Source organism: Aquarana catesbeiana, linkage group LG10 (assembly GCF_042186555.1).
Source record: "Aquarana catesbeiana isolate 2022-GZ linkage group LG10, ASM4218655v1, whole genome shotgun sequence".
Lineage (NCBI taxonomy): Eukaryota > Metazoa > Chordata > Amphibia > Anura > Ranidae > Aquarana > Aquarana catesbeiana.
The window spans coordinates 139,513,111-139,539,318 of NC_133333.1; positions in this window are offsets into that span (position 1 = coordinate 139,513,111).

Consider the following 26,208-nt stretch of genomic DNA (forward strand, 5'->3'; position numbering starts at 1 on the left):
TGGTCCTCTGCTGTATCTGTATCTCTCGCAACCTCCTTCTGAATTCCTCTTCCATGGCGGCTGGTATCCGTACCTCTTCTATCCTCTTCTGCTATCCGGACCTTGGATCCGGGTGTAAGTTTGGATGTCCCAGACTGCAGGAAGCGTCCCACTGCTGCCACCAATGCTTCCAAAAGCCTCTGTCCCGGGTGAGTCTGTCACAGTGTCAAAAATCCTTGCACCAGCCCTGCGCTGATCACGGCTTTCTGCCCAGCAGACATCGGAGCTATCCTCTTTCCTCAGGCAGACTGAAGATAACAGATGACAGATAACAGACTGCTTTCTCTCCTCATGTGAGTCCCGACCTGTTGTGCTATCCAGACTGTGCAATGCTGTGCTGTAATCCTGTGCTGACCTGTGCACTGCAGGTTTACTAAAGAGAAAGTAAAATGTTTTTGAATGGTTAGAAATATAGTGGGACACTGCAAATCTGTTTCACCACTGTACTACCCTGCACATCTGCCCCACCACTGTACCCCCCTGCTCATCTGCCCCACCACGGTAACCCCTGCACATCTGCCCCACCACTGTACATCTGCACCACCACTGTACCCCCCTGATCATCTGCCCAACCACTGTAACCCCCCTGCTCATCTGCCCCACCACTGTAACCTCCTGTACATCTGCCCCACCACTGTACCACCCTGCTCATCTGCCCCACCAATCTAGCCCCTTTCTCATCTGCCCCAATCTAGCCCCTTTCTCATCTGCCCCACCACTGCAATCCCCTACTGCAACCCATCTGCCCCACCACTGTACTACCCTGCACATATGTCCCACCACTGTACTACCCTGCACATCTGCCCCACTTCTGTACCCCCTGCTCATCTGTTCCACCACTGTAACCCCCTGTACATCTGCCCAACCAATGTACCCCTTTCTCATTTGCCTCACCAATCTAGCCCCTTTCTCATCTGCCCCAATCTAGCCCCTTTCTCATCTGCCCCACCACTGCAATCCCCCACTGCAACCCATCTGCCCCACCACTGTACTACCCTGCACATATGTCCCACCACTGTACTACCCTGCACATCTGCCCCACTTCTGTACCCCCTGCTCATCTGTTCCACCACTGTAACCCCCTGTACATCTGCCCAACCAATGTACCCCTTTCTCATCTTCCCCACCACTGCAACCCCCTGCACATCTGCCCCACCACTATACTACCCTGCACATCTGCCCCACCACTGTACTACCCTGCACATCGGCCCCACCACTGTACCCCCCTGCTCATCTGTCCCACCACTGTAACCCCCTGTACATCTGCCCCACCAATGTTCCCCCTTTCTCATCTGCCCCACTACTGTACCTCCATGCACATGGAACTCCACCACTGAACCATCTTCTCATCTGTCCTAACACTGAACTTATCTGCTCGTCTGCCCCACCACTGCAACCCCCTTCTCATCTGCCCTACGACTGTACCTCCTGCACATCTGTCCCACCTCTGTTCCCCCTGCTCTTCAGCCCCACCACTGTAACCCCCTGCTCATGTGTTCCACCGATGTACCTCCTTTCTCCTCTGCACCCCTCTGAACATCTGCACCACCTCTGTACCCGCTGCTCCTCTGCCCCAACATCTCCCCCCTGCTCATCTGCCCCATCACTGTACCCCCCCCTGCTTTTCTGTCCCACTGCTGAACCCCCTTCTCATCCCTCCCACCACTGTACCTCCTGCACATCTGCCCCACCACTGTAACCCCCCTGCTAATCTGCCCCATCAATGTACCCCTTTTCTCATCTGCCCCACCACTGTACCTCTCTGCACATCTGCTCCACTGCCGTATCCCCATGCTCTTCTGTCTCACTACTGAATCATCTTCTCATCTGTCCTAACACTGAACCCATCTGCTACGCCACTGTAACCCGCTTTCTCATCTGCCCCACCAATGTACCTCCTGCACATCTGTCTCACCTCTGTACCCCCCTGCTCTTCTGCCCCACCTCTGTTCCCCCTGCTCTCATGCCCCACCACTGTAACCCCCTGCTCATCTGCCCCACCAATACACCTCCTTTCACATCTACCCCACTGCCCTACCCCCCGCTTTTCTGCCCCAACACTGAACCCCCCTGCTCATCTGGCCCATCACTGTACCCCCCTGCTCTTCTGTCCCACTGCTGAACCCCCTTCTCATCTGCCCCACCGCTGTACCCTCCTGCTCTTCTGTTCCACCTCTGAACCCCTCCTGCTTATTTTCCTCACCGCTATACCCTCCTCCTCATCTATGATATGCGTGATATGCAGAGTGGTGAAAGGTAGCAGAGATGAGACACATCTACCTGTCCTGGCACACTTATTCCTGCTGATCCATCTCTTGCATCCAGCCCACGTGCTTGTATGTGATGTATGTGATGTCACATACAAGCATCTGGAATGGATGCGCAATGATGAGCTCAGGTCAGTTTTCTGAAAGCAGTGGGCCTGTGTGAAGGATCATAAGTTGGGTCCCCGCAGCTGAGAAAAAGTGCCTGGGTGTGATTTTAATTGCGCTGAATACTGGCTGTAGCTTAAAGGGACACAGAGTGCCGGGGTTCAGTAGTAAGTGACGCAAAGGTTCAGGAATAATTTCAACAAAGTTCCCAGAAGCTCAAGAGTAATTCTACAAACTGTCACCTGATTGCGTTTTTCTCAATCACAGTGAAATCCCTTCTATCTGAGATTGGTAGTGGCAACCAACCAAGTCATCTTCCTCCAGATGGTGGACGGGCTAGCAGAACTGTGATTGGCTTTAGCAGTGGCCAATGACAGTCCTCCTCCTCCTGGAAACAGGGACCGCCCCCCTAGCAGAACTGCACCCAATCTCTTCCCCATCACAAAAGCTGACAATCGCAGCTATAGCAAAGTTAGAGAACCAAACAATGTTTCCCATCTTTTACAATATGTGGGGGCACAGTGCCTCCCCCTCAGTGCATGTGCAGTGTGGGGAATTCTGAAATTGGAATGCATTAATGTCTCTCTGGCACTTCCATGCGCTGGTTTGCTGATGGGGAAGTGCCCCCCATCGAATAGTGTCCACGCATGCACAAGACGGAGCCACACTTAAGCTGATTTGCCGATCAGCTGGAGTGACGTGACCATTGTAGGAGGCATTTCTCGATAGGAGATACCATTTCACGGCCACAATTGAAACCTATACAAACAGCGGGGGGAGACCGTAGCTCTCACATTGTGCCTCGCTGTTGCAAGGTGGCTTTACAGTGTGCTGATGGTCCACTTTTGTCTGTGTTGCAGGGCAGGTTTTCTGTGTTGAACGGTCGGTTTTGCCTGTTTGAAAGGGCGGGTTGCAACACAGACAAAACCAGCTCTTCAACACAGCCACTAGCCACCCTCCAGCAGCAGCAATGCACAATCTGAGAACTACGGTCTCCCCCCGCAGTAGATATTGGTTTAAATTGTGCCTGTGAAATGGTATCTCTCATCGAGAGATACCTCCTACGTTGTGCGCATGCACCCTGGTTACGTCAGCCCAGCTGATTGGCAAATCAGCTGTTGTGCTGTTCCGTACGGTGCATGCGCAGTACATACTGGGCACTATTCGATGGGGGGCACTTCTCGACAGAACACCGGCCACAGGAGCAGTGATAGAGTTGTCACTTCTCCTGTCCCCTCTTCCTTCAATGCAGCCTCTCTGGATGAAAGGATGGGCCCCCACCACTGCACCAATCATCCTTGAACATATCATCCATGGTACAGGGTGGGTCAGATCACAGTGGCCCCGCCCCCCCACCTCGGAGGCTGGTGTGCAATGAACACCCTGCACCCATGGATAATACGCCACTGGCTCCACTTTTACCAACAGAGGTCTTTTCCAATAAAGCCAACAGGCTTTTGGCCCACCTGGCCCAGTCTGTTTTCTCTGCGCTGTACCACACAGTACCACTTCAACTGCACAAGGAGACCTAGAGGTCCAGCAACAGACATATTGCACATGTCACTTTTGTTCAAACTGGACTGTGTATATTTTTAACCATAGCAGGCTGCAATACCACACCTTCACCACCTTGCTCTGGTGGCACTTTATTAAATGCATGAACATCTTCACATCTGTTATTGCCAGGCTGCATTAACCCATTAAACATGAGTATTTTTAAACATTTCAGTTTTAGTATTTAACATTTTTGTTATCACTGGGTTCAGGTACCCTCTTATTCATCAGGGCGGCTCCATAGTTGTCTCTAGTGAGCTGCACTAGCCCATTAGCAACTGGACCATCAACTTTAGCCAACACAATATTAACAGTTTTAAACATTGTCACCTTCAAGTTTAACACTTGCCTTCCCACTGGGCAGGGCACTGCAGCAAGGCAAGTCCTTTTCCACACACACAGTGGATCTCCCATTTGGGGCCACTTCCATGCATTTACTAGCAACAGCCTTACCCATCACTGTAACAGGGATTGCCATGTTCACTCGAGTACATTGTCTATTCTTTGTCACATTTTCACTGGCCAACTCTCCCTGGTGGCCACAAGATGAAACTGCTGTAGCCATTTCTGACTCCTTAGCACCCCCTGCAGGCACAACAGGTACTTCCTCACTGTTGCCAGAGGTGACTGCAAACGCTTTTGAACAAGAATCTGGACTTGCAGACAAAGACTTCTGCCCAGTAGCAATAGCTCCAGCCATATTCCACAACCTGGAACAAGAAAAGATCCCATGCCCCAGTTGACCACATTCCAGACATGGTACATTTCTGCACATATCTTTAGTGGGCTGATGCTCCACATCTCCACTGTAGCTCCTCCTTCTGGTTGACACTCGATCTCTCATTGCGAAGGGAGATGGCACTCTCACAGCTGTACTTTGCTGACTCTCCCAAACATAACGACTTTGCTCTCCTTGGAGCATTGTTGCTTTTAACTTGCCACGATCCTTTGCAGGCAATACTTTTCCCAAGGCTGGTCCACAGCCTTAACATCACCATTGTTGCTATGGGCAACCACATACCTCTCCAACTTCCGGTCAGCCTGTCGGTCACTCCTGGCACTCAGATCAGGCTTCCCAAACATTGTTGCAGACCTTTGTCTGGCCATGTCACTTTGTACTGAAAGCTGTGACAAAGGGCACTTGTAGACAGCATGCCCCCACTCACTGCACCACAAACAGCATTCTGGCCTCAGAGCCTTGACAGGGCTTCCCCAATTGCATCCTCTTTCAAACTTAGGCCTCTGCGCATTGATAGCTGGCCTGCTTGCATCAGCGTTGCCAGGGGCAACAGCATGCACTTCTCCTTTAACTGGAGTTGGTGCAGCAAAAAACAGTCTGCAAAAAAAACCAAATATATACCTCAATATGGGATTTTTAAGGCAATGTAGTAATAGAAAGATTTTATATTAAAAAAGATTTTTATTGATACAAAAAAAGGTAAATTACAAGTAAACATACAAAATGAATTATATAGAATACTGTGTGTGTGTGGTCAACAGACAACATGAAAACAAATGATGCATCCTGTTGCTAAATACAAACACCACCCAAGTTGATACGATGGCGTCCGATAGCAAATTTCCAAAGCGTTTCAACTTTTTATTGTCAAAGCAAAGTCTTCCTCAGGGAAGGATTGCATCACATTCTAGAGTTTCAAAAATAGCATAGTTACAAATCGTGTATATATACACACATGTCGCCTATATCTAAATAATCGCATTTCAACTAAAAACAAGAAAATGCGACTTACATTGAGCATGTAGTTGCAAGAAATGCTTTCCCAGTGCTGGCAGGGGCTCTAATCACCAATTTGTCTATTCCGCTCAATATCCTCTACGGGGCGGCCTGGTATATTTAGAAAGAACCAGTATTCGGCAGCCATAAAAAGAAGGGGCTGAAAGACACAAATAATATTTGGATAAATGAAAAGTAAATAAAAAATGAATAAATGTGGTAATAATGGTTCTTGGGGAGCTATATTTCCCAAAAAAAAAAAAAAAACAAAAAAAAACAAAAAAAAACAAAGAGTAAAAAATTCCAGGTAAAATTACCTTCAATTAGTCGTATAGAGTGTGTAGGTAAAGTTCCAGAGTGTTAGTAGCAGAGAGCCCTGGTCCCAGAGTACTTCTCTGTTGGAAGCCAGTTGTGGAGTGCTGCCCTTGGCCGTCCCTGGCATCCTAATATAGGGGATATGGGCGTGGTTATGCCATGGGCGTTTCATCAGTCTAATAGTGATCTCCTGTTTATTGGTGGTACAGTGAAAGGGGCACGGTCTCAGCTAGCCGCCGTCCCTTACTTTGAATGTCCTTTTATGAGAAGCCAGAGGAAAGCGTCTCGCAGCTCCTTGTTGCCTGGGTGACGGACGCCTCCCCCTTACCTCAACTGCGGCGCGGGGCCCTCCACTTCTCCATATCCTATGGAGTGTGGGTGTGGTGGACCACAGGGGGAGAGAGATGCATCGGATCACCCAGGCAACTCTCCATGCAGGAAGTGTTTCAGCACGTACAGCGTCGGAGTCACATGGCTCCGACGTCTGTTCGCTCAGAGAGAGAGAAGCGCTGTTAGATCTAAACAGCATTATTGGATGGTCTGTCTGTAATACACATAGCGTCGGAGTCAGATGACCCCGACGCCTGTCAGATGTAAAGAGCCGGGAAAGGCGTTGTATAGCTTACACAGCGCCGATATGTACAGTAGTATTGAAAAGTCAGTGCAGCGCCGAAATTACATGACGCCGTCACTATGGAGACAGCATGAGAAAGGGGGGTTTCTAGTTGGGTAGAAATGTATATTAGAAACAGACCTCTATTGACTCTATTAAGTATGGAGAATAACTAGTGGCATTTAAAATAAATAGGAGCATTAATGCATACTATTCTGTAAAGAAACTGCCCAAACCCCTTTTCCATGGTATATCTGTCATCTAACCTAAATGACAAAAAACCTGTTTAGGACTGATAACCACTGGCACAGTGGGAAACCCCCCTGGCACCGAAATAATCAGTGTCTGCGGGGTATGGGGGCCAGGATAAAGATTCATGCCCCCCCCGTGCCGGGTAGGGATAAAGAGACCGGAAGAGAAATGGTAATTCTGAACCCTTATTGTCTCAGGACTGGGAGGCAAAAAGTACAAGCAATGGCTACATGCAAAATGCGTCTATGATAACAGCGATCAAAACAACAATCATATACAAATATACAATTTAAATTAAGAACTGATGTAAATTGTGATGAATTACATTGAATAAATTGAATAAAGTTAGAAAAACTCTCCTTTACAGTTTAACTAGGTAGAATGTAGAATCAAGTTTTTTGGCAATTCAGAGCACATGATCATCAACTAGGAATATCCCATTTGAAGACCATTGGCCTATTGAGCCGTTGATGGAACCTTTTATATCTCTAAGTTGGATACATAAGTGGCCCAAAAGGCTTTGGATGGAAATAATTCGAGGGTGTAGCACCCATTATATGAAGACAGAAAAAGCGGGAAGAGAGGTGTATTGAATTCACATTAGTCTGTTTTCCCAGAGCTAAAGCCCTCCAAGAAGGGTCTAAAACTTTCAGTTTTGTTTAAACCTGGGGGGGTGGTGGCCATAAGGTATCTTATCCAGTGCATTTCCCGCTGTAGAAGAGCCTTGTTCCAGTCGCCCCCCCCTCATTGGCAGATAGATCCTATCGAGGACTGTAAAGTTCACAGAGGGTAGCCGGTAGTTATGATGTCTGGCAACGTGCCTTCCCAGGGGTAGATATAGGTTGCCAATACGCATGCTCTGCATATGCTTGTTGACTCGTTTTCCAAGTTCTTGTCTAGTTTTCCCTACGTAGAAGGCACCAAACTGGCACTGCATGAGGTAAACCACACCCTGCGTTCTACAGTTGGCAAAATGACGCAGGGAGAAGCTCTCCCCATTGGGCAGTGCCAGTGTGGTCCTCCTACCAATGACTTTACATTGGGTACAGGATCCACATGGGTACGTGCCCCATGTTTTACAGGGATCCTTTCTAGCCATGCCTCTATATTCACTTTGAACAAGTGCATTCCCTATTGAACCAGATTTCCTATAGGTGATTTGAGGATTAGGGCCATTAGTCCTTTAAGGCTTGGATCCTCGGTAAGAATAGACCAATACTTGGAGATTATTTTATTAATTCTGAAATGCTCATTGGAGAATCTTACAATGATCCTTGTAGAGGTATCATCTTTAATAGGCTTTTTTGAGAAAATCAGGTCCCTTCTATTGGTCAGTTTGACTCGGTTGAACGCCTTCTTAACCTCCCTGGCGGTTTTCCCGAGTGTGGCTCGGGGTTAAAATTCAGTACCATTAGCGGTAACCCCGAGCCACACTCGGGATCGCATTGCAGGATCCTGGGGCGGCGTTACTTACCTTGTCCCCGGGATCCTGCGATGTCACCCGCAGTGTCCGAGGGCTCCGTCCTCCTCCCGAAGCCTCTCTGTGCCGGGCTCCGTTCCCTGCGAGCGGCGCGACGCACGGGGGCGGAGCCTGGCGGCAAATTAAAAAAAAAGTAAAAATCATAACACATACAGTACTGTAATCTTACAGATTACAGTACTGTATGAAATGATTTCACTTCCCTTTTGTCCCCAGTGCTTTGGCCCATGCCCTGCATGCAGTTTTACATGATATACACTGTTCTTTCTGCCTGGAAACTGGAGATTGTCCATAGCAACCAAAAAGTGTCCCTTTACGTCAAAAGTGGCTTTAGACCAGCTAGAAAACAGCGATAGTAAATTAGAACACTTGCAGAATTGAGCGATAGTGAATTGTGGGGAAATTTATTTTATTACTATTTTTTTTAATTTTTTTTTATTATTTATTTTTATTTATTATATTATAATTTATGTTTTTGTGTTTCAAACTTTATCATACCCGGGATATCTACTAGACTCTGGTTTGGACAGATTTAAGTGTGTTATTGTTAAGATTTACAGACCTACAATATAAAACGCCAAATTTCCATGCAAAATAATGGTACCGCTTTCAGCACCTAAAATCCGAAATAATCATACCGCCAGGGAGGTTAAGAGATGATTTTGTATAACCTCTGTTCATGAGTCTGATGGTAAGTTTATCCGCTTCATGTTGAAAGTCTTCATCATTGCTGCAGTTTCTTTTGAGACGAAGAAACTGGCTATATGGGATAGATCTTTTAAGGGGGTCTGGGTGGAAACTGTCTGCGTGCAATAAAGTGTTGCCCGCCGTTTCTTTTCTGTAAAGTTTGCTTGATAGTCCGCCGTCAGGATTTTTAAAGATGGTAACGTCCAGAAAGTTTATTTCATGGGTGTCGGATATCATCGTGAAAAAGAGGTTGAAGTTATTGTTGTTCATCAGTTTTAGACTGTCCCTTAATTGCTCAGGGGGACCGTCCCAGATGATAAAGAGATCATCTATATATCTCTGCCACATGCATATGTGGCGAGTATATATAGACGCTGCTTCCCCCTGTAGAAAGTCCTTCTCCCACTCCCCCAGGTACAGGTTGGCGTATGAGGGTGCACAGCATGTCCCCATAGCCACACCCTGTACCTGCAGGTAGTGGGAGCCCTTGAACAGGAAGGTGTTATGCCTGAGGATGTAATCCAGCATTAGCAAAATAAACGCATTGAATTTCCAATCAGTAGTTGCCCTTTGTTGCAGGACACATTCAATTGCTGCTATACCCAAGTCGTGTGGAATGCTATTATAAAAAGAGACTCCACATCTACTGTAACAAGTAGAGCCGAGCTGGGAATGGATATTCCATCCAGGACCTGTAACAGATGTATGGTATCTCTTGTGTATGATGGTAGGTCCATTACATGGGGTCTCAGATATTGGTCTATGATCTGGCTGATTCCCTCTGTAATGGAGCCATTCCCGGAGATTATGGGTCTCCCTGGCGGATCATTTCGTTTTTTATGCACATTCGGTAGTGCATAAAAGGTGGGTTGGCGTGGGTGTCTAGTACGTATAAAGTCCCACGTATACCTGTCTATTACCCCTTCATTCAGGGATTCATCCACCAGGGAGAAAATTTCCTGGTTGAATTTATCCACTATGGCTGGAGAAATCTTTTTGTAGCATTTAGTGTTGTTCAATATATTGAAGCACATTTTTTCGTATTTGGCATTGTCCATGAGGACAATGTTCCCTCCCTTGTTCAACGCTTTGATCGTAATTTCTGTGTTGTTTTTGAGGGAATTTAACGCCTGCTGCTGTTCCCGATTCAAATTGCTTCTTGTAGTGTGTTTTTCCATTTTTTCAATTTCTTTGGTGACTTGTCCTACAAAGAGGGCTATAGCTGGGTTTTGGTTGAGTGGTGGGAATTTATGCGATTTCCTTTTGAATTTTTTGGTTATTTTGGCTTTGCTGGATTACTCTTGTTCTTCCTCACTGCTCTCACTGTCAAGGTCCCCTTCCCAGAATTCCTCTGCGGGGCCACATTCTTGCAATAGTAGATTAAGGTCTCTGAGAGCTCTGAAGTCGGCTGCTTTAAGATTAGGTGCCACTTTAGGTGTAGCTATGTTTTTTTTGGTGTATAAACTTTTGAGTAAAAGTTTCCTGGCAAACAGGTTTATATCTTTGATGGTTTCAAAGCTGTCTAGGCTACGATTAGGACAAAAAGAGAGGCCTAAAGATAGTACTTCCTGTTCTGTTGTAAGTTTGTGAGATGAAAGATTAATAACATTTAGTTTTCCTTCGTAAGTGGGGCTGTCATGGATATCATTGATAGTTGTGTCAGAGGAGGTGGTATTGTGTCTTGCCCTTGTCTAAAAGATTGTCTATTTGAGTCTGCTGGGTTTTTGGTCATCCAACGCATCTCTGTCCCCCTGTGGTCCACCACACCCACACTCCATAGGATATGGAGAAGGGGGAGGGCCCTGTGCCGCAGTTGAGGTAAGGGGGAGGCGTCTGTCACCCAGGTAACAAGGAGCTGCGAGACGTTTTCCTCTGGCTTCTCATAAAAGGACATTCTAAGTAAGGGACGGCGGCTAGCTGAGACCGTGCCCCTTTCACTGTACCACCAATGAACAGGAGATCACTATTAGACTGATGAAACGCCCATGGCATAACCACGCCCATATCCCCTATATTAGGACGCCAGGGACGGCCAAGGGCAGCACTCCACAACTGGCTTCCAAAAGAGAGGTACTCTAGGACCAGGGCTCTCTGCTACTAACACTCTGGAACTTTACCTACACACTCTATACGACTAATTGAAGGTAATTTTACCTGGAATTTTTTACTCTTTGTTTTTTTGTTTTTTTTGGGGGGAAATATAGCTCCCCAAGAACCATTATTACCACATTTATTCATTTTTTATTTACTTTTCATTTATCCAAATATTATTTGTGTCTTTCAGCCCTTTCTTTTTATGGCTGCCGAATACTGGTTCTTTCTAAATATACCAGGCCACCCCGTAGAGGATATTGAGCGGTATAGACAAATCGGCGATTAGAGCCCCTGCCAGCACTGGGAAAGCATTTCTTGCAACTACATGCTCAATGTAAGTCGCATCCTCTTGTTTTTAGTTGAAATGCGATTATTTAGATATAGGCGACATGTGTGTGTATATACACTATTTGTAACTATGCTATTTTTGAAACCCTATGTGATGCAATCCTTCCCTGAGGAAGACTTTGCTTTGACAATAAAAAGTTGAAACGCGTTGGAAATTTGCTAACGGACGCCATCGTATCAACTTGGGTGGTGTTTGTATTTAGCAACAGGATGCATCATTCGTTTTCATGTTGTCTGATGACCTTTTTAATCACACAGTATTCTAAATAATTCATTTTGTATGTTTACTTGTAATTTACCTTTTTTTGTATCAATAAAAATCTTTTTTTACTATAAAATCTTTCTATTACTACATTGCCTTAAAAATCCCATATTGAGGTATATATTTGTTTTTTTTTTTGAAGTTTTGAGGGATGATGGCAATGACACACCCAACCCTCTGAGTCATACATTTGTGTACAAAAACAGTCTGCAATACTCGCCAGCAGGCTCAAACCCTTGATTCATCCTCACAGTCGCTCCACAGCACTTTTTGCGCCATCCAGCTAAAATGGATCACTGTCTCTTTAACAGCTTGCTGACCAGCCGCCGCAGGTGTATTGCGGCAACATGGCTCGGCTGCGCGAATAGCCATCATGTTACGTCGCTTCAATTCGTGGCCACTAGGGGCGCGCGCGCGATGACCGCCGGGCTCCCGCAATCGCTCGGGACACGGCGAGAACCGGGATCTCTGTGTGTAAACACAGAGATCCCGGTTTTCTGAGGGGAGAAGAGACTGATCGTGTGTTCATACAAAGTATGAACACCGATCTTTCTCTTCCCCTAGCTAGTCCCATCCCCTCTTCATTTAGAACACATAGCAAGGAACACAGTTAACCCCTTGATCGCCCCCTAGTGTTAACTTCTTCACTGCCAGAGACATTTTTACACTAATCAATGCATTTTTATTGCACTGATCGCTGTATAAATGCCAATGGTCCCAAAAATGTGTCAAAATTGTCCAATGTGTCTGCCAAAATGTTGCAGTCACGGAAAAAAAAAAAAAAAAAAAACGCAGATCGCCGCCATTACTAGTAAAAAAATAAATAAATAAAAAATTTAAAATGCTATAAATCTATCCCCTATTTTGTAGACGCTACAACTTTTGTGCACACCAAGCAATATACTCTTATTGCGATTTTCATTGCCAAAAACATGTAGAAGAATACATATCAGCCTAAACTGAGAAAAAAATTAGCTTTTTTTTAAAAAAAATGGGAATATTTATTATAGAAAAAAGTACAAAATATTGTGTTTTTTTCAAAATTGTCGCTCTTTGTTTATAGCGCAAAAAATAAAAACCGCAGAGGCAATCAAATACCACCAAAAGAAAGCTCTATTTGTGGGAAAAAAAGGACATCAATTTTGTTTGGGTACAACATCGCACGACCGCGCAATTATCAGTTAAAGCAACGCAGTGCTGAATCACAAAAAATGCTCTGGTCATTCAGCAGCCAAATCTTCCGGAGCTGAAGTGGTTAAAGCAAATTGCTTTTCTCTTGCAGGTTTTCACCTGTGCTCCCAGATTGTGCAGTCTCGTGCACTAACGCACACAGTTCATATCACAGATAAACTTACTTGATTGCAGGGATCTCGAATTGTGCCCAAAGCACTCCTCCACCACTTGTAAATTTGGTGGTTGTTTGGCTCAAGTGTAGCGTCCTCTAGCGAGAACAGTCCACACAAAATAGTTCAATTTCAGAGCTTGTTGGCCTACTTTTATTAAAGAACATTCAAAGTTCCAGAAAAACAAACCTACAGGGTTTCCCTCGCAGGGGGGGTTTCACCATCAGCACTAAATGACAGTATATTCAGCCTCCTGGCTCACACTTGCAACATTGCAAACAAAAAATACAAAGCCACCTGGCTCTCTTTAGCAGTAGCACCACTGATCAGACTCCCACGTGGAGCACTCCTGACTCCTGTTCGTGACCTCAGGCTGGGGTCTCTGGATTTCATAGTGCAGCCTGCACTCTCTGGCTTCTCCAGTGCACACATGCACACTCTCTGGCTTTTCCCTTGCAAGCCTGGACTCCTTCGGAGGGTAGAGCCTATAACCATGGTGTCTACAAATAGCCCAGCACACACCTGACCAGTCAGTGTGCTGGTGGATGGCAAAATGAGGACCCAGGACTGGGGATTTCATCCCACCCAGATCTCTAAGAAATTCCTGGGCTCCAGGTCCCAAAGTGGACTTTTCTAAGAAATGAGGAATCTGAAAAGCCAGTTTCCTCCCAAATTCCCTGGAGCCACTCAACCTGCCTGGTTGAGAATCCTGCGTCATTACCCTGGTGGGGTACCACACTACCACAGCTGCTTAAAATAAAGATGGCCATCGCAGATACACAAAGATGAAACAAATCCTTCTACATAAGTTGTACATGCTTATCTAGGGCCCTATCTTCTCTACAGCCTTTCAAAGTATGGAATTTACAGCATTTATCAGCTCCAGAAGGCAGGGGGGCAGGATCTAACACCACACATTTCACACACACAGCACATAGCTGGGTGTAATCTGAGACCTGAGTGATGTGAAAGGACACATCCTCCCTCTACACAGTCCCATCATAGTCTCATAGGGAAGCATGCATAGCTGAGGCTGTGACTCACTTGCTATGTGCAGGGTGGGGCAGGGCCTCTCACAGGATAGGACCTGTCAGCATAGATTGTCAGAAGTATCTCATGCAGATAGTAGTGATGGGAAGTCCGGATCTTTTAATTGAATCGGTTCATTTCGAACTACTCACTGAAATGAACCGATTCAATGAATCGGTTCTTCGGTTCACTTGCTGAGTCTACTGACAAGCAAGTTAACCAAATCTCTGACTCAACCTTAAATGATTAGAATCAAAAGACTGATTCTTCACAGAAGGTTGGCAGGTCCTGGGGAGGTTTACTTGTATTTAGTTTGCTGCTCAGAGCACAAGCACAATACTATTGTGTCAGACCGTCAGAGCAGCCAGCGTCATCAATTTTGGTGTCGCACAAAAAGCTGTGTAGATGAAAAGCGGGTTTTTGTGCGTGTGAACCTCATTCTGATGGGCCAACTTCACAGTTAATATTGCTAGCCATCAGATTTTTCCGTAATCTTTACAGTGCATGCACAGGAAAAATGATTGGATTTTACTACCACGGGCGGGCGAAGTACCCACGGTAGTAAAATCCAATCGTTAGGCTCCTTTCACACTTGTGCCATTTGAAAGTCGTGCAATTTTTGCCACGATTTTTACCGTGACTTTGATGCGACTTGAAGAATTACCTATGTAATCTTGAGGTCTCTGCCTCAAGTCGCATCAAAATAGGACCAAAGAAATGCAGTGACTACTTTGAAGTCGCTGTAAATTGAAAACTCACAGATATGAACGGTACTCATTGGAAATCATGGGGTACCACTTGTCATGCGACTTTGTAGTCCCAAGTCGCAGGACAAGTCACACAAGTGTGAAAGGGGCCTCATTATGCACTGTAAAGACTACGGACAAATCTGATGGCTAACAATCTTAACTGTGAAGTTGGCCCATCAGAATGCAGTTCACATGCACAAAAACCTGCTTTTCGTTTACACAGCTGTTTGTGCATCACGTAAGTGGCAATATTGGCTACTCCTATAGATTGTTTGATCTGACAGAACACCTGCTACCCAGGTTACTGAGCACAATCCTATACTCATATGATCATATAACAGACCCAAGATGCAATAAAGAGAACCTGTCACTTCAACAAACTATCACATAGAGGCTTGTTATCTTGACTTTGTCCTCTCTGTCTTTAAAGCAGTCTGTAGTGTAGTGCTGCTACCTGATCATTGATTTAGTGTATTGTTCTACTGGTGGCGACTCATGGTTCTTTCAGTGTACTATGTTCTAACAACTCCTATGTTTCTTTAACTCGGTAACTTGTATGATTCTTTAACTCGGTGTACTGTGTACTCCTGACTCTTGTTTTAACCACTTGACGACCGCCTCACGCCGATTTACGTCGGCAAGGTGGCACGGACAGGCAAAATCACGTACATATACGTGATTTGCCTTCCGCGGGTGGGGGGTCCGATCGGACCCCCCCCCGGTGCCCGAGGCGGTCATCTTTTGTCCAGCGGCGATCAGAGGTGAGGGGGAGGCCATCCGTTCGTGGCCCCCCCTCGCGATCGCCGCCGGCCAATCAGATCACTTCCTTTGCTGCTGTATGCTAAACAGCAGCAAAGGAAATGATGTCATCTCTCCTCGGCTCGGTATTCCGTTGCAGCGCCGAGGAGAGAAGACTTCACTGTGAGTGCACCAACACTACACAACACAGTAGAACATGCCAGGCACACAAAACACCCCGATCCCCCCCCCCCCGATCGCCCCCCGATCCCCCCCCAATCACCCCCCCCCTCCCTGTCACAAACTGACACCAGCAGTTTTCTTTTTTTTTTCTGATTACTGCATTGGTGTCAGTTTGTGACAGTTACAGTGTTGGGACAGTGAATATTAGCCCCCTGTAGGTCTAGGATACCCCCCAACCCCCCCTAATAAAGTTTTAACCCCTTGATCACCCCCCGTCACCAGTGTCGCTAAGCGATCATTTTTCTGATCGCTGTATTAGTGTCGCTGGTGACACTAGTTAGGGACCTAAATATTTACGTTCGCCGTCAGCGTTTTATAGCGACAGGGACCCCCATATACTACCTAATAAATGTTTTAACCCCTTGATGGCCCCCTAGTTAACCCTTTCACCACTGATCACCGTATAAGTGTTACGGGTGACGCTGGTTAGTTTGTTTATTTTTTTTAGTGTCAGGGCACCCGCCGTTTATTACCGAATAAAGGTTTAGCCCCCCGATCGCCCGGCGGTGATATGCGTCGCCCCAGGCAGCGTCAGATTAGCGCCAGTACCGCTAACACCCACGCACGCAGCATACGCCTCCCTTAGTGGTATAGTATCTGATCGGATCAATATCTGATCCGATCAGATCTATACTAGCGTCCCCAGCAGTTTAGGGTTCCCAAAAACACAGTGTTAGCGGGATCAGCCCAGATACCTGCTAGCACCTGCGTTTTGCCCCTCCGCCCGGCCCACCCAAGTGCAGTATCGATCGATCACTGTCACTTACAAAACACTAAACGCATAACTGCAGCGTTCGCAGAGTCAGGCCTGATCCCTGCGATCGCTAACATTTTTTTGGTAGCATTTTGGTGAACTGGCAAGCACCATCCCCAGGCAGCGTCAGGTTAGCGCCAGTAGCACTAACACCCACGCACGCACCATACACCTCCCTTAGTGGTATAGTATCTGATCGGTTCAATATCTGATCCGATCAGATCTATACTAGCGTCCCCAGCAGTTTAGGGTTCCCAAAAACGCAGTGTTAGCGGGATCAGCCCAGATACCTGTTAGCACCTGCGTTTTGCCCCTCCGCCCGGCCCAGCCCAGCCCACCCAAGTGCAGTATCGATCGATCACTGACACTTACAAAACACTAAATGCATAACTGCAGCGTTCGCAGAGTCAGGCCTGATCCCTGCGATCGCTAACAGTTTTTTTGGTAGTATTTTGGTGAACTGGCAAGCACCAGCCCCAAGCAGCGTCAGATTAGCGCCAGTACCGCTAACACCCACGCACGCACCGTACACCTCCCTTAGTGGTATAGTATCTGAACGGATCAATATCTGATCCGATCAGATCTATACTAGCGTCCCCAGCAGTTTAGGGTTCCCAAAAACACAGTGTTAGCGGGATCAGCCCAGATACCTGCTAGCACCTGCATTTTGCCCCTCCGCCCGGCCCAGCCCACCCAAGTGCAGTATCGATCGATCACTGTCACTTACAAAACACTAAACGCATAACTGCAGTGTTCGCAGAGTCAGGCCTGATCCCTGCGATCGCTAACAGTTTTTTTGGTAGCTTTTTATTGAACTGGCAAGCGCCAGCGGCCTAGTACACCCCGGTCGTAGTCAAACCAGCACTGCAGTAACACTTGGTGACGTGGCGAGTCCCATAAGTGCAGTTCAAGCTGGTGAGGTGGCAAGCACAAGTAGTGTCCCGCTGCCACCAAGAAGACAAACACAGGCCCGTCGTGCCCATAGTGCCCTTCCTGCTGCATACGCCAATCCTAATTGGGGACCCACCACTTCTGCAGCGCCCGTACTTCCCCCATTCATATCCCCAACCAAATGCAGTCGGCTGCATGAGAGGCATTTTCTTTATGTCCTCCCGAGTACCCCTACCCAACGAACCCCCAAAAAAGATGTCGTGTCTGCAGCAAGCGCGGATATAGGCGTGACACCCGCTATTATTGTCCCTCCTGTCCTGACAATCCTGGTCTTTGCATTGGTGAATGTTTTGAACGCTACCATTCATTAGTTGAGTATTAGCGTAGGGTACAGCATTGCACAGACTAGGCACACTTTCACAGGGTCTTCCAAGATGCCATCGCATTTTGAGAGACCCGAACCTGGAACCGGTTACCGTTATAAAAGTTAGTTACAAAAAAAGTGTAAAAAAAAAAAAAAAATATATAAAATAAAAAAAAATAGTTGTCGTTTTATTGTTCTCTCTCTCTCTATTCTCTCTCTCTTGTTCTGCTCTTTTTTACTGTATTCTATTCTGCAATGTTTTATTGTTATTATGTTTTATCATGTTTGCTTTTCAGGTATGCAATTTTTTATACTTTACCGTTTACTGTGCTTTATTGTTAACCATTTTTTTGTCTTCAGGTACGCCATTCACGACTTTGAATGGTTATACCAGAATGATGCCTGCAGGTTTAGGTATCATCTTGGTATCATTCTTTTCAGCCAGCGGTCGGCTTTCATGTAAAAGCAATCCTAGCAGCTAATTAGCCTCTAGACTGCTTTTACAAGCCGTGGGAGGGAATGCCCCCCCCCCCCACCGTCTTCCGTGTTTTTCTCTGGCTCTCCTGTCTCAACAGGGAACCTGAGAATGCAGCCGGTGATTCAGCCAGCTGACCATAGAGCTGATCAGAGACCAGAGTGGCTCCAAACATCTCTATGGCCTAAGAAACCGGAAGCTACGAGCATTTTATGACTTAGATTTCGCCAGATGTAAATAGCGCCATTGGGAAATTGGGGAAGCATTTTATCACACCGATCTTGGTGTCATCAGATGCTTTGAGGGCAGAGGAGAGATCTAGGGTCTAATAGACCCCAATTTTTTCAAAAAAGAGTACCTGTCACTACCTATTGCTATCATAGGGGATATTTACATTCCCCGAGATAACAATAAAAATGATTTAAAAAAAAAAAAAAATGAAAGGAACAGTTTAAAAATAAGATAAAAAAGCAAAAAAATAATAAAGAAAAAAAAAAAAAAAGCACCCCTGTCGCCCCCTGCTCTCGCGCTAAGGCGAACGCAAGCGGCGGTCTGTCGTCAAACGTAAACAGCAATTGCACCGTGCATGTGAGGTATCGCCGCGAAGGTCAGATCGAGGGCAGTAATTTTTGCAGTAGACCTCCTCTGTAAATCTAAAGTGGTAACCTGTAAAGGCTTTTAAAGGCTTTTAAAAATGTATTTATTTTGTTGCCACTGTTTGTGCGCAATTTTAAAGCATGTCATGTTTGGTATCCATGTACTCGGCCTAAGATCATCTTTTTTATTTCATCAAACATTTGGGCAATATAGTGTGTTTTAGTGCATTAAAATTTTAAAAAGTGTGTTTTTCCCCCAAAAAATGCGTTTGAAAAATCGCTGCGCAAATACTGTGTGAAAAAAAAAAATGAAACACCCACCATTTTAATCTGTAGGGCATTTGCTTTAAAAAAATGTATAATGTTTGGGGGTTCAAAGTAATTTTTTTGCAAAAAAAAATAACTTTTTCATGTAAACAAAAAGTGTCAGAAAGGGCTTTGTCTTCAAGTGGTTAGAAGAGTTGGTGATGTGTGACATAAGCTTCTAAATGTTGTGCATAAAATGCCAGGACAGTTCAAAACCCCCCCAAATGACCCCATTTTGGAAAGTAGACACCCCAAGCTATTTGCTGAGAGGCATGTCGAGTCCATGGAATATTTTATATTGCGACACAAGTTGCGGGAAAGAGACAAAATTTTTTTTTTTTTGCACAAAGTTGTCACTAAATGATATATTGCTCAAACATGCCATGGGAATATGTGAAATTACACCCCAAAATACATTCTGCTGCTTCTCCTGAGTACGGGGATACCACATGTGTGAGACTTTTTGGGAGCCTAGCCGCGTATGGGACCCCGAAAACCAAGCACCGCCTTCAGGCTTTCTAAGGGCATAAATTTTTGATTTCACTCTTCACTGCCTATCACAGTTTCGGAGGCCATGGAAAGCCCAGGTGGCACAAAACCCCCCCAAATGACCCCATTTTGGAAAGTAGACACCCCAAGCTATTTGCTGAGAGGTATAGTGAGTATTTTGCAGACCTCACTTTTTGTCACAAAGTTTTGAAAATTGAAAAAAGAAAAAAAAAAATTTTTTTTCTTGTCTTTCTTCATTTTCAAAAACAAATGAGAGCTGCAAAATACTCACCATGCCTCTCAGCAAATAGCTTGGGGTGTCTACTTTTCAAAATGGGGTCATTTGGGGGGGGTTTGTGCCACCTGGGCATTCCATGGCCTCCGAAACTGTGATAGGCAGTGAAGAGTGAAATCAAAAATTTTCACCCTTAGAAATCCTGAAGGCGGTGCTTGGTTTTCGGGGCCCCGTACGCGGCTAGGCTCCCAAAAAGTCCCACACATGTGGTATCCCCATACTCAGGAGAAGCAGCTAAATGTATTTTGGGGTGCAATTCCACATATGCCCATGGCCTGTGTGAGCAATATATCATTTAGTGACAACTTTGTGCAAAAAAAAAAAAAAAAGTGTCACTTTCCCGCAACTTGTGTCAAAATATAAAATATTCCATGGACTCAATATGCCTCTCAGCAAATAGCTTGGGGTGTCTACTTTCCAAAATGGGGTCATTTGGGGGGGTTTTGTGCCACCTGGGCATTCCATGGCCTCCGAAACTGCGATAGGCAGTGAAGAGTGAAATCAAAAATTTACACCCTTAGAAATCCTGAAGGCGGTGATTGGTTTTCGGGGCCCCGTACGCGGCTAAGTTCCCAAAAAGTCCCACACATGTGGTATCCCCATACTCAGGAGAAGCAGCTGAATGTATTTTGGGGTGCAATTCCACATAGGCCCATGGCCTGTGTGAGCAATATATCATTTAGTGACAACTTTTTGTAAATATTTTTTTTTTTTTGTCATTATTCAATCACTTGGGACAAAAAAAATAAATATTCAATGGGTTCAACATGCCTCTCAGCAATTTCCTTGGGGTGTCTACTTTCCAAAATGGGGTCATTTGGGGGGGTTTTGTACTGTCCTGCCATTTAACACCTCAAGAAATGACATAGGCAGTCATAAACTAAAAGCTGTGTAAATTACAGAAAATGTACCCTAGTTTGTAGACGCTATAACTTTTGCGCAAACCAATAAATATATGCTTATTGACATTTTTTTTACCAAAGACATGTGGCCGAATACATTTTGGCCTAAATGTATGACTAAAATTGAGTTTATTGGATTTTTTTTATAACAAAAAGTAGAAAATATCATTTTTTTTCAATATTTTCGGTCTTTTTCCGTTTATAGCGCAAAAAATAAAAACCGCAGAGGTGATCAAATACCATCAAAAGAAAGCTCTATTTGTGGGAAGAAAAGGACGCAAATTTCGCTTGGGTACAGCATTACATGACCGCGCAATTAGCAGTTAAAGCGACGCAGTGCCAAATTGGAAAAAGACCTCTGGTCCTTAGGCAGCATAATGGTCCGGGGCTCAAGTGGTTAAGTTTGTATCCAGTTCCTGAGTGTCACTGTGCCTTGAGCATGCTGATTGGTTGCAGGGAGGGGCCAAGCTCTCTCACTCTAGGATCATATTACCAGGCCTGCTCTGCTCTGCTAGTATTGAGTGCATAGTGAACTGTTTCAAATGGATCAGTTCACTCAGATGAATCGATTCATCCAGTTCACTGAAAAGAACCGATTCAAAAGAACGATTCGTTCATGAACTGGACATCACTAGCAGATAGCAGAGGAATGAGAGAGCAAAGAGAAACCTCACTAGGGGCTTTGGATAGCGAGCTTTTTTCATTTTTCATTTTAGAGATTTATAATCACTTTAAGTTTTTCTCAGTTCTTGCTTATGCCTAGATCCAGATAGGCTAACAAGCACATATATATATATATATATATATATATATATATATATATATATATATATGTATATAAACTGATATATCTATTCTTTTCAGTAGCTTGTGTAACGGGGACATATTTTTGATCAAACTTAATGTTAATGTTATATCTTATCCTCTGGCGCCATCTAGTGGCCAAAGTGCAAAAGGACTGAATCTTTATTTTCTTTTCACTTTTCAAGTTGACCTGGAAGTTTTTGTTTGTTTACATCTGGACATTAACTTAACCCACCCACAATGCTTAGTGACTCCCATGAACCCCAGGGAACAGAACTGCATTGTGGGAAGATTATAAAAGGGCTGGGAGTGGCCATCTTAGTTCTCTTGGACACGCATGGCCAGCCTGGGAGGATCTGTGTGAGGTCTCCAGTACAGTGCGGCCTACCTCCATGAAACAGCGATCCGAGCAGCGGCATTGTGACATCACACAGAGTTGGACTGACAACAGGGCAAGACTGGGAAGGAGCCAGAGGAGCTTGTCGTCATCTGGGAGTTCTGGAGCGTCTTGAGGACAGGAGCGGAGCATCGCAGCATTGCCAGCCGGCCGGAGGAAGAACCTTGCACATCAGAGCGGAGTCTCCTGACAGCATTGTCCTGGTTGGGTGAGAGGGCTAAGGCCCACAAGTCACTTTCATACATCAGTTTACATAAGACAGAGTTGCTGGGACCTGTAGTCCCACAAGCAAAGTCAAGAAGATTCAACACTAAGTTACTGCAACAAAGTTAGTTATAGCTCTGCTGCATCAGGACTTTGCTTTATATATCAGGTTACTTTGTTAAGGAATCATTAACCCTTGGATTACAAAATTACCTTGTTGCTAGTAGAAGAAAAGAAGAGAAAGAAGGACTATTAAGTAACACATAAGACCTTGGGTTATTTTACTATGTTAGGGCGGTGTGATATTAAAGGAGGGAGCTCCCTAGTGTTGTATTATACTTGATCAAGTTAGTCATTTGATTTAGTACAGCTTTAAGCGCGCAGGAAATAGGACAGTGCTTAGAGTGAGATACTCTGACGGTATCCTATTTACTTTGTTATACCTCTCATATATTACTTCAGACATTATACACCTGTATTGTACCTTTGTAATATAAAGTTTAGTTGTCTGTCAGACTATGTTGGTCTGACAGTACAACCATTGTAGTTTAAACCTTTTACAACAACTACAGTAAATATGGTTATTATTTAAGTACAACTGTGTGATTGCTGTTTTTTCCTCATCACCAGCCAAGAGGGGAGGTAATTACAGACAGGTATTTAATATTGAGTATTGTGAATTTTCCTTTGTGATTTCATTTTGATTGCACACTATTACACCACAGCTGTGTCAGGGGGACTGAGACATTCAAGGAGGTATAAAGCAGAGTACAGGCCCAAATAACTCAGCAGCTCCTTCGGGGGTTCGTGCTATCCTTGCAAGTAAATAACCTCTGTAAATTTGGGGGAAAAGAGTAGTAAAGAACCCTCATATCCTTTAAAATTAAACTAACCCCCTAATGAAAAAATGTAGAGTTTTTTGGCAGAGGAGACTATTTTTTGACAAAAAGTCTGCCTCTTTCCCCTAGCATTTTTTTTCTGTGTACACTGTATGGCAGAATTTTACATCAGTTTGCGACACTTTTGAGATTATTCAAAATTATTAGATGTATTTTTTTGACCTGCAATTTATCTCCTTCTGACCCAAGTGGGTTTTGCACCCCCATAACATGTGTGGAAGTGCAAAATGCAAAGTGCATTTGATGTTAAAAAAAAACAGTCAACACAGGTTCTTAACCTTTTTTTACCATTGTACAGCTGAAAGTAGAACTATAGGCAAAACGTTTTTTTTCCCCATTTTTTAAAAGATAATATTTATTGGATTTTCTTGAAAAGTAATAACAGACACACTGTGCATTGACTTACATTGTGAATTGTTAATAACAAGCAATGAACATTGACACAGATATAGAACTATTCCCAGTAGCAGGAGGGTAGGTGGGCCTACAGGGCACCTAAGGACTAGTATTTTAAGTATCCAAAAGAAAGACAGCATTGCTAAGTAGAAAATAAATAAGTGCAACGCTATGATTGCAAAAAAAGGGAAAAATTGTATGTGATTCAAACATATATATGACAAAATGGCACAAAGTCTAACATAATAGATGTGAATGGATATTAAGCAATGTGCTAATGTAGTGACTGCACTAAACACAAATGTCCAAATTGAACGAAATGATGAAATACAGTCCAATTAGGTTTGTGATCCAATGCGCATGTGAGAAGTTCCTGGCATTCCTGGGAACCTTGGAGTAAAAAAATGGAAGCAAACACCACCGCCGTGAAAGAAGGAGGAGGCTTACCAGATATTATTGACTTGGCGAGGCATATACCACCCAAGTCAACAAGGCTTGTTGGGTTCAAACCACCCAATGGGGGACAGCAGATCCTGGAACTCCGTCAGTCGATCAGCCTTAGACGGTCATGAGATGTTACCCCAGATGGCGACTGCGCAGTCGAAACGCGTTGGGTGGACATTCCGCTAACATCGCCTCATGTTTTTACATGCTGTATCAATTTCTTCCAAATGTGAGTGTTGAATTTATATTTTTGATAAACCACCTTCTTTTTAAACGGTATCACGCTATGTCAGCCCCCTTTTTCTATTACATGATACCCTTCCTGTGACAATAAGTTTTCATGCTCCCCGAGACTCCTGGAGCCTTCAGCTAACATCTCATGACCGTCTAAGGCTGATCGACTGACGGAGCTCCAGGATCTGCTGTCCCCCATTGGGTGGTTTGAACCCAACAAGCCTTGTTGACTTGGGTAGTATATGCCCCGCCAAGTCAATAATATCTGGTAAGCCTCCTCCCTTTTTCACGGTGGTGATGTTTGCTTCCATTTTTTCACTCCAAGGTTCCCAGGAATGCCAGGAACTTCTCACATGTGTATTGGATCACAAGCCTAATTGGACTGTATTTCATCATTTCATTCAATTTGGACATTTGAGTGTAGTGCAGTCACTATATTAGCACATTGCTTAATATCCATTCACATCTATTATGTTAGAGTGTAATTTTGTCACATATATGTTTGAATCACATACATTTTTTTCCTTTTTTTTGCAATTATAGCGCTGCACTTATTTTCTACCTACCTAGCTCTTTGTCTACAGCCGTGCCGACTGCTGGATTGCAGAGTCACAGCGCAGTATACACTTTTTATTATTCAGCATTGCTAAGTATCTTTCACATTCTTTCGTCAGATTCAATTGTAGTTTGACATCAGAAAGACTTGGAACTATAGTACGTTTTTTTCATTTTTCATAGAATAAGGGAGGAAGAGAAGGATAACCCCTGGCAGTTTTTTTGTTTTTGGTTTTTTTTTTTTTTTTTTTTTGCTATTTGTGTCGATTTGGAGCGATTTCCTTCACTTCCTGTCCTAAAGCCAGAACAGAAAGTAAATGGAAATCCCTGTTAATTAATTGTCTCTAAGCTGCTGAGAGAGGGAAGCTGAGAAACTTATCTTCCCTGGGCATGTCTGGGAAATGGAGTTAAAGGGACCTGTACCTGTGTATGAGCATGGCAAGTAAATGGGCAATCTGCTACACTGATATGTGTGATTGGTTATGGGGGCCATAGTATAGTATACGGTGCAAAGAATCAGTCCAACAAAACAGCATTTGGAAGCATTAAGATGGGGTTTTAACTCAAAGCCTTTGTGAACCCTAAATTAAATGACATTTCTGATTGTTTATGGTTGGCTTACTTGTTTTAACAGTTTTAAAATGCAATGGGGTGACTGACTGATCAGCATTTCAGAATGGGGCTGATTTAAAAAGCATTGATTATGTGCATTGTGACTACATATACATACCTGTTGTAGATCACTTGTACAGTCTTCCTGCGTGGTCCAGTAAGACAGTCAAGGCTCTCTGTAATGAAATCTATTTATCATCCATTTATCTATTTAATATTGATCTTTCATAAATGCATGAGATTGGAAATCTATTTATTTATAGTGATCTTTCCTAAATGCATAAGATGGGAGACGCTCACTAAGACCCCATTCACACAGGGACGACTTGTCAGGCGACCTAGTCGCCTGACAAGTCGCCTCCCGTTCTGTACTATGGAGCCGTTCTAAGGGGAGCGACGCAAGTCGCTCCGACTTAGAAAAAGGTTCCTGTACGACTTCGGGGGCGACTTGGGGCGACTTGCATAGACTTCTATGCAGAAGTCGTTTTGCAAGTCGCCCGGGCATTCGTTTGCAGGTCGCCTCGATGAGGCGACCTGCAAGTCGTGTTGCCCCTGTGTGAATGGGGTCTAAGCCTTACCCTTTATTACAATGTTTTGGGAGGTGTAAACTGCACTGCCATGACATATTGCAAGTAGGAGATAAATTGTTTAAAAGTTCTCTGTAAAGCATTACTTTTGCCACTAACACTTTAAAGAACAAACTTTTGTTTTGAACACACCAGAGAAGCCTCTGTCCAG